Raw genomic sequence first — 11218 nt, forward strand, 5'->3', positions numbered from 1 at the left:
TATAAATTCAAGCATTCCTTAAAAAAAAATAAATTTAATTTTTTAAATTTTCTTTTGTTTTTAATACTAAATGGATGATCCGAGATCATCGTGAAAGTAGCAAAGCTCAAAACTCATCAACATACAGTGCTGGCATTTATTTGATAAAAATCCGAATAGAAAGAATAGATTACCATATTCGAAAAATGATAATAACCAATAATAACAAATTCCTAAATAAATATTACGTCAATAAAATCTAATGTGTCCTGTCCCACCATTCACCTTTAAGAAAAAAAAGTTTTCTTGATTTTAAGAATTTTTGTCATGCCTTTGTATCGCAATCCACACCTGGATAACATATAATATTAATTTGTAGTTAATTTTCTAACCATATTCACTTTTGTACAAAATTCAAACAGACAATTATAATAATCTCCATGTGTGTATAATCAACAATTTTATGTAATAAATGCATATCGACAGAAACACCCATAAGCCATTGTTATCTCCGGGGAATCAATCACTTATATTATTGCATAAAATGACATGTTAACATCTAATGTAAATAGTTTAATTTCAAACTGAATATTAAAGGTTATCTTAATAAAACAAAGCATATGATAATGTCAAGCTAGCTGTAATTTATCTTTTGTCATATGTTATGTTATTAGTCATATAAATTGCATTTTTATAGATAAATATTTAATGGGAGAAATATTTTGCCCTTCTGTTGCCTGAAATATATTTTGAAAGAATGTACATGTACAATATTGATTGAAACAGACAACGCCGGTAAAGATCCGGGCCCAAACTTTCTCATTTAAAACTGAATTCCTTTAAAGCTGGGTTTTGCTTTTTTTTAAAAAGTGTAATACATATAATTTTTAAAGCCTAACATAATCATCATAAATAAAGGTTAACGCTGAAAAAGTCAGTTGTTCATATATTTCTTTTCAAACTTGGTGAAAGCAAATTTACTATCATGGTTGATAATTGTATACCCAATTTCTTGAATAACGGTTATTCTTCTTCATTAAGACAGTTTGTATTGGTGATATAAAATTGTTTTGCCCTTTAAATACATTAAACAAATCCTTTAGCCGATATTTTATTTAGACATTGTATCATGTTTCATGCAATAAAATTGAAATTTTGGAAATTGGTATTTTATCTTTTTTGTGTGGCAAATTTGAGATCACATTTTAAATATCCATAATAAAGACATAATTCTAAATATTTTATATCACATTCAAAATACGTGTTCTTAATTTGATAAATAAACCTTCATAGAACGTTTAAAATATTGCTTTTAATGCGGTCATTCATCCTTAAGTTAAGTCTTACATGATGTTATGTTTAGTCGTGACAGTTGCTCAAGTTATAAAACACAGTAAACATTTTATACGGTTCAAGTTATATAACACAGTTGATATTTTTTATACGGTTCAGGTTATATAACAGAGTTGACATTTATACGGTATTTCGTAAAAACAAACAGACTGGTTTTCATTTTAATAACAGATAGTTTTCAGAACAAAGCAATATGAGTCACATTTCTTCTGCTGCCACGGTTTCTGAGAAATTATATAGAGTCTAGGTCGATAAGAAACTGTTTAAAACTCCAAAAAACGTGAAAAGAAACACTTTGTAGAGACAGGTCTATTTGCATAATTACACAGATGTATGCTCTTGATACGGGATGTCAAGCGTTCTGAGATAAAAAAAGAAATGAATTTGTAATTAAGTTGGTTTTCAAGGCATTGTATAAATCCGAATGCTCAACGCGATAGTTTATAAACAAATAATGGAAGGAAACATTTTGGCTCCAAACTTTAAATTGTAAGTGATCTTTTATCTATCTATCAGACAGATTCAGGGGAATTCGAAGATTCATGTTAAACCATAAAAATTCATGGAAAACCATAATAATTTCTTACGTTCTGCTGTTCCTTAATTAAAGAAATCTTACTTTTTATTACTACCTTAAATTTTTTTGAAACAGATTGATATTTACAATCTTTTTTTTGGTGTTAAATTGCTTGAGCTTGGGAAAGGCGGTAATTTATCTTATAAATAATTCTACAAATTACAAGCTGAATACGCAAGTGTTCTGTAAATGCCAGAAGAAGAATTGCAACATGCTTATTGATATTTTGATCTACTGAACGATTATATAACAGCAATATGCAATCTATATTTGATTTTTTACCTTAAATAAATTGATACTGACTTCTAAACACAGGCAAAACCAGTGTTGAATAAGATTTTGTGACAGAACCTTATACACGAGTTTGCTTGTAAATATCTGCAAAAATGCCATTAGTGCGAATCACAACCTCCCGCCCTTTTATTATGACGATAATAATGGGTAATAGGCGAGGTAAATAGCAAGTTTACGGCCCTTTTCGCCAGTCTTCGGATAGGATAATAGCCGAGAAGTTCCGAATAAGACGAGTTGTTCCGAATGGGTGAACAGGTTCATTTTTTGTAGAATAATGCTGAGACATACACATTTTAAATTGCGCAGCTGCTCTTATCCTTTCATTTAGAAATGTATCAGCGAGACATATTTGTGTGATGCTGTTTATGGCATACACCACATTAGATACTCGTTTAAATGCGAGGTACAAATTACATTTCTATGTTTTCCCTCTTATTTCTCGTCTGTGAACTAATTACTTTAAACATATTTTACTGTTATTTTATTCCCGACACTGCACTTCCTATCGTATACTATACTACTGCTTTATCTTGCATGTGTTCCGGAAATATTACTTCAAAATTTATTTTATACCATAGGCATATGAGTAATAGATATAGCTTAACCCATTACTTCATATACACGCCTTTTAACGCCTTTTTCACCCCCCCCCTTTTGTTGTCTCAAATGATGAAAAAATGCCTTATTTAGGCCCCAAACACTTGTTTTTGTTTGAGAAATGTTGTTAAAAAAAGTGACCCTTTTTTCGGCGCGGCCCCCCAACCAAAAGATACATCAGGGGGTTGCCAGAAGGGGGATGTGCCCCCTTCTGTTTGGGGGGGTTTGAAGGGGGGCGGAGTCCCCCTCATCGCCAAGAAAATTTTGGACTTGTGAGAGGCTGTAAATGACCCCAGATTGATCATAAGGTAACGTGTAACCAACGCTGAAAAGCATTTGACTCTATCTCAATCCATTGAGAAGTTGCAGCACTTTGAAATCAATTTTGATGGAAAAAATCAACGCAAAATAGTGATTTTTGGCAATTTTGAGATGTCCCCTCGTTGCCATGGTAACAGAAAATTTAAGCCTGAGCATGTTGTTGCAAGGAAAATGGTCCAGTCAACATTTGTGCCAAGTTTGATTAGTGTTGAAGCAGTTTTTATAGTATTATAGCAATTTGAACTTGTAACGGGAGACTTTTCAATGAAAACAGCCATTTTTCACAAAATGCTCATGAAGCAATGGGTTAATGAAAAAAATAAAAAAATCTACAAAACAACAATTTTTCTTCAAATTTATATGACAGGCCATGTTTAAACATGAAAAAACGCGATTTAGGGTAATTTCAAGTATTTTCATCATTTTCTGTTAACCCATTACTTCATATACACGCCTTTTAACGCCTTTTTCACCCCCCCCCCCTTTTGTTGTCTCAAATGATGAAAAAATGCCTTATTTAGGCCCCAAACACTTGTTTTTGTTTGAGAAATGTTGTTAAAAAAAGTGACCCTTTTTTCGGCGCGGCCCCCCAACCAAAAGATACATCAGGGGGTTGCCAGAAAGGGGGATGTGCCCCCTTCTGTTTGGGGGGGTTTGAAGGGGGGCGGAGTCCCCCTCATCGCCAAGAAAATTTTGGACTTGTGAGAGGCTGTAAATGACCCCAGATTGATCATAAGGTAACGTGTAACCAACGCTGAAAAGCATTTGACTCTATCTCAATCCATTGAGAAGTTGCAGCACTTTGAAATCAATTTTGATGGAAAAAATCAACGCAAAATAGTGATTTTTGGCAATTTTGAGATGTCCCCTCGTTGCCATGGTAACAGAAAATTTAAGCCTGAGCATGTTGTTGCAAGGGCAATGGTCCAGTCAACATTTGTGCCAAGTTTGATTAGTGTTGAAGCAGTTTTTATAGTATTATAGCAATTTGAACTTGTAACGGGAGACTTTTCAATGAAAACAGCCATTTTTCACAAAATGCTCATGAAGCAATGGGTTAATCTAGCTTATTAATCACTGAACACTTGTATCATAATAATATTCAAATTTCAATTAAATGTAAACCATCGTGTAGTCGGTACTGTAACATTTCTTCGAATTTTGACAACAATTACGAAAATGCCAATATTTTACTTAAACAATATATACAACATTTCCCTGTTACCAAGTACACAGTTCTTTTGCAACTCAGTACAAAGAACACTGGTATGTTTCTTTCTTAAGTTGATTTCCGTTTGTTTGGAATTAAATAATCAGCTTCGTTAATGAATTTCTGGAGGACAATAGCAAAACCGTACTTGAGACAGTTTTTTTTACAATAATACATTATTTTGTCTTACAACACAGAATTGTCATTTTCTTCATTTCCGACAGAACGCCACAATTGTTATGATTCATGCTTCAGAGGATTATTCTAAGATTCATGAAAATAGTTAGTGTTTTCATTTCACGCTCTTATATTTTTAATTTCTACATGTTTGAGATGAGTACAAAATGTGTAGTAAATATTCTGGTATTTTAGATAAATGCAATAAAGACAAGATACTTGTATATATTTTAAGTATGGTCTTAGTGTAAAACAATTTCATCTTTCAATCTGATTAAATATAAACATTTCTGGAATATATTTCGACCGTCGTGTCCTCCTTTTATATTTATATCCACATCTTTTAATTCTATAACCACACCTTTTATGTTTTAACCACACATTTTACGTTCATAACCACGCCTTTAATGTTTATAACCACACCTTGTTTCAGTTAAAAGTTTTGTCACTGTTGAATATAGCAGATACAAATATATTTTTCCTGAACCCTTTTCTGCAAGAATGTATTGTTTGACATATTTTGTAGTTTGTGTTGCAGGAGCTGTATTGCATGTCCGCTTTGTCTTCACTTCTCTTGGATTGACTTCTATAATAACCGGAACTGTAACTATAAAAACCGGATTTGTCATATTTTGCCAATTGCTTGAATATTTTGCTATCTTCAATGGCGCTTCTAATTTCACTCAGAATCCCCTTATATATTACGCGTATTCTTATATTCTTCTGGTGGGGAGACAGGGATGGAAAAGGATGTAATGGAATTATATTGTGTTAAATTATATTTGAAATATCACGGAAATGGTATAATATTTACTATATTGAATAGTATCTTTGCTTTATTATATTGATGAATCCTATACTTATATTTAACTTAGCTAACCTTACAAGTGGAATTCAGATCTAACCAGGTTGAAGATGTAAAAAAATACAAATTGCGCGATTTAATTACATACTTTAAACATACAACAACCGTGCTCATAAAGACAGTCGTGTTTTTGCTAAGGTGGATTCCAATCAAAGAAACAAAATTCTGGTTATTTCAAAATTTGAAAAAAATATTTCAGACGATGATATTTTATTTCCGTTTAATCAATATCAGATAATCACGCAGATCTGGTGATTCGCAGGCAATGACGTTACTTATATCTAATTGCCAGATATCAAATTTCGTAAAGACATGATTTATTATATTATTTGAACATAAAAGGAAAAGGAAGAAAGCTAATATTACATCTTATATCTTATAAATGATAGCCCTCGACACTTCCATTGTAGAGCACTCGATCAAAACAAACTGGAAAGGTAAATGCAGTTTCTAAAACACCGGTAATCTTGTTTTCCAAATGTTCTCGGTGGCATAGCATTCTTTGATTTTTAAATCAGATATTTTATAACAACAACGTCTTGTTAATTCAGTTAACAATAAATTCAAATCAACTCTTTCTGTCATAAAATAGATAATTAGATAAAAATGAAAAGAAAATGCATCTTTCTTAATTAATATTATTAAAATTGGTAATCAGAGGTTTCCTATTTAGAGAGGTGATATGTTTTTAAAATTTTCAAAGGATGGTCTACAGAGGTTAAGTTCAAAATTATCATTTAATCAGTCATATGAGTCCGCTTATGAATTAAATATTACCATAAAAAAGAGCTTTATTACCGAATTGTTCCAACCTGCTTTTATAAAAATGTATGCATCTAGATTATTTTTGTATGGCAGAGTAAATTGAAATAATTCACTCAGAGTAATTTTCTTATCGACGCGGAATTCACGTCTGGAGATGATTTTGATATGTTAGAATGGTGAATCATTCAGTCAAGTCTTATATTTTCGGATTTTCGATTGATATGGAAGATTACACATATACAGTAAAACAAAATGTCTTGCGTTTTACTCATTTCCCGTCTGTGTTTGATCCCATTACCATTTAAGGATATCCGCGTATGACAGATCTCGTGCTAGTGAAAAAAGAAATTGAGACCCACAGTGTGTACCCTTAAGTGCTAGTACTAAATTTTTTTTAATGTTAGAAAAGCGAGTTGACTGTCATATCCGAAATATATAGTTAGTAATCTCAAAATAAATATAATGCAATTTGTTGTTTATTGTAATTCATCAGAAAAAAGACATTTTTCACTCAGACTTAAACATGAAATTGATGTACTTCGCACTTCGTACTTCGCTCTTAATGGTCCGATAGACCTGTAGACTTATAAATCAAACACACTGCCCGTTTGTAGCCAATGTATTTGATGTAACGTATTCATTTTCTGAAAGCATTTAATCTTTACTTTGTTGAGTGCTTCTTTGGAAGTCAGTCATAAATAGCCAGATAGATTTTCAGACAACACTGGCGTTTAAAATAGTTAAAGGTAAAGGAACACTGGCGTTCTTTGAGCTTTTTTTGTAATTTCTGGCACATTGAAAACATTGTTATATTTCTCTAGATACCTTAACAACTATTACACGCTTTTTACTCTCCATATGTACACTATTTTGTACCCTTTAAAGTCCTAACCCCTTCCAGAATTCTGTTGTAAATAATCTGACAATGACATAAGTACTATACAATTCTGCAATGCGAAACACACGTTCTATGAATTGTAATGGGACTATGCAGATATGGCCAGACATGGTTATATCCATCAATTATGTCATATATGATGTAATGTTTAGTGAGTAAAGTGTTCTCTAGAGAGCTGTTCAAGTGATATAAAACATTCAATATTTTATACGGTTTGGTTTTGTGAAAATAAACAGACTGGTAAATGACAATTACATTTAAATGACAGATGGTTTTCAGAATTAGCAATATGAGTCACGTTCTTTCTGTTACAACGATTTTCTGATAATAACATGAAGGCTAGGCCGATAAGACAGCTTTATAAATCTCCAAAACATGATTAGAATCCATTTGTAGAGACGTGTCTATTTGCATAAATACTATGTCAGTATGCACTTTTATTTTTGACGCAAACATTGCTAAGCTTAAAAGCAAATAGAATTTTAATTGGAATTAAATTGGCTTTCCAATAAATTGCCTCAATCTAGAGGGTAATATAACATATTAACATAAAATACCAACTATGTTCAATCAAAGACAAAGAAACTCTTTTTACTTGTTTGTGAGCTGTAAACTTTCTATTGGACGTTGTAAATACAATCTGTTAACATTTGACAATTATAAGTTTTATTTGAAAAAAGCAAATGCATTACATGTAAAACGCATACATAACAATTCCTAACGTTATGTTAATACGAAATGCGATATATCATAAAAATATATTTTCCTTTTATCCCATGAGTTCGTTTGTAAATATCTGCGATTGAAATAGAGAAAAAAATACCGATATTCAAGTTAGAATGGGCTTTTATTTATAAAGTCACAATAAAGTTAATGAACTTGCAGATGTTATGTAAACGAAAAGGTGGAGTCGTTATATAGTCATTGATTTTCCTGCTCATCATGAAATTCTTCTTTATATCAATGTTGTATGTGAACAATGTAAAGGAAACTATTTAACATTCAAAACCTCTATATCAAATATTGAAATATTCTATTCTTTATATATGCTAAAATCTAATAATTGAATAGAAACTAAACAAATATCTGCAGGTGTAATGCAATAAATTTTAGTTTCGATATGAAAGAAAATATTTCTAAAAGGGCAATCGCAACTTTTCAGCCATTTCATCATGATGTATTCGTTTAAATGCGAGGAAGAAATGACATTTCTGCATCTGTCCATTATAACTAGGCTGTGAACAGATTAATTAAATCATATTTTAATGATATTTTATCACGGATATCTTTGCCAGTGTTATTTCATATGTTCGTTTTATCTTGCACCTACTTGTTCTGACAACTCCGTTTTACAATTATTTTATACCTTGGGTGTTCGCGTTATATAACTTCTTATCCACTCGAGTTGCAATATTTAACTTGCATCAGAAACACGGTGCATATCCATATCGGTACCCTCTTTGCGAAATCTGCTGAAACGGTACCCTCTCTGAACATGCACAGGTCATTCTCTGCTAAAAACAAACCAGCGATGGATACCAATCCAGTAAAATTTCATTGTAATAAGGAAAGGAGATATGACACGTAGAAAAGATGTATACCACGGAACACTAGGATGTTTTATTTATTTGCTGATTTATCATGTGCCCGATTTTCAATGTACTGAAACTTCACAGTAAGCTACAAAAAATCGACATGTCTTGCTTTGCCCATCACCTCGACATATTTTTTCGGCTGAAATGAACCTGTGGCTTGATTATATATGCATCATACATATTTAATATGTTCATATACATATCATCTTCGGACAAATGGCAGTATATTGTCAAAAATAAATGTAAATTCATAAAAACACCGTACTTTCGGTTTGCAGCGGCACGGGCTACCTCTCTTCATTTGAATTTTTATATCACAGGTACCCTCTCATTTTTTAACACATAGGTACCCTCAAAGCACGACATATGCTTTTTATTGCGTTAATCGTTAAGTATGTAATATTTAAATAAAAGTAAAAAGTATTTCATACACACTTAACGATTAACGCAAATAAAAGCATATGTCGTGCTTTGAGGGTACCTATGTGTTCAATAATGAGAGGGAACCTGTGATATAAAAATTCAAATGAAGAGAGGTAGCCCGTGCCGCTGCAAAACCGAAAGTAGGGTGTTTTTATGAATTTTACATTTTATTTTTGACAATATACTGCCATTTGTCCGAAGATGATATGTATATGAACATATTAAATATGTATGATGCATAAATTATCAAGCCACAGGTTCATTTCAGCCCGAAAAATATGTCGAGGTGATGGGCGAAGCAAGAAATGTCGATTTTTTGTAGCTTATTGTGAAGTTTCAGTACATGAAAATCGGGCACATGACAAATCAGCACTTAAATAAAACATCCTAGTGTTCCGTGGTATACATCTTTTCTACGTGACATACCTCCTTTCCTTATTACAATGAAATTTTACTGGATTGGTATCCATCGCTGGTTTGTTTTTAGCAGAGAATGACCTGTGCATGTTCAGAGAGGGTACAGTTTCAGCAGATTTCGCAAAGAGGGTACCGATATGGATATGCACCGTGAGAAAGGATATTCCATTATTTCATGGTCAAAAAGTTAGCCGAGTGTTGATCACTTACACAATTCTTGGTCAATCAGAAGTGACAATCTTTTTTAAGATTTATAATTTTAATATTTCATAGACACATACCAATATTTATCCAATATTCATCAAATGAAAGAACGAAGAACACTAATATTCTTTGCTCTTCATTTTGAAAGTTGATCATGATTCGTAAATTGATTTTTCTTCGTTCGGACAATAGAAGCACTGTATTTGAGATATTTTCTCTTATAATTAAGCAACATTTTGTCTTAAAAAAATTCATTTCCTTTAATTCCGGAAAAATGTCACCGTAGCGATGAGTCATGTTTTAGAGGATTATATTTCATTTATACGAGGCTGCGTGTTATTCTTTTATATAATGCACCATTGTTACACAAACAAATATTGTAATCTAGCTATTTTAAAAGACTAGATATACTCGTATTTATTGAATACGATTTCATAAATGTTTGTTACTGATCATTTGAATTTCTGTAACTTATTTCTGTCATACTGTCTATCATTTATATTAATAAACACATCGAGTCATGTCACAGTGGTTCCATATTTTTTCTTCCTGATCCATTTGTTGCCGGAATATTTTGTGCGGAACATTCTATAGCGTTAAAGTATGTCATGTGGGAGCTGTATTTGATATCTGATTAATCCGTTTTACTCATCAGTTCTTTAAAAAAAAACCCAAAAACTGTCATATATTGTGCCGATTGCATTGTTCAACTCCTGTCAAGGGACCTTCCAATTTTAAAATTCATAATTCCTCCTCCTCCCCGTCCTCCTGTTCCTTACTACTTATTGTTTTTTGTGTGTTTTCTTTCATTAATACACAAGTATAATATTGTGTCTGAAAATTAATTTAAAATTATATCAATTGTATATTTATATTTTTCAAATATTTTAGAATTAGTATAAACAATCATGAATATTTTTTCATCATAAACATATATGTAAACTCTGCTAAAGATAGTGTTAAAATGATCTATTCATAACAACCATGTTCAATAACATAACAATTTTAAAACATACAGCAATCATAAAAATATGTACAGAGGTGATTTCCCATGAAAGAAACAGAAAGCATGACAATTGCACAAAATGTGAACAATAGATATTTCAGACAATGATATTTAATTTTCTCGGCACTATATTAATCAATAAAAGGTAATCACGCAGACCTGGTAATTCTCAGGCTGTGTATTGACGTTCAATTGTTTATTATATCTAATTGCCAGATATCAAATTTTGTAAAGACATGATTTATTATGTTATTTGAGCATTAAAGGAAAAAAGCTAATTTCACAAAGAAGGGATGGTTAACAGAAAAAATGTCATTATCACATAAAACATAAATTTCATGTCTGAAATCTGAGTTGTTTATGAATCGTTAACTTCTTGACAATTTTCAATTGAAATTTGCAAGTTGCTGTAGTTGAAGTCCAATAGAAAAGATTGTGTGCAAGTAAATTAGGTAACTTTACTGATACGATTAATTCTCCCATATAATATAAGACACAATAATTCATTTTGTCGTATAATACTTCACTCAATCAAAT

The sequence above is a fragment of the Ruditapes philippinarum genome, unplaced genomic scaffold, assembly GCF_026571515.1.
Source record: "Ruditapes philippinarum isolate M1 unplaced genomic scaffold, ASM2657151v2 ctg6312_1_1_1_1, whole genome shotgun sequence".
NCBI lineage: Eukaryota > Metazoa > Mollusca > Bivalvia > Venerida > Veneridae > Ruditapes > Ruditapes philippinarum.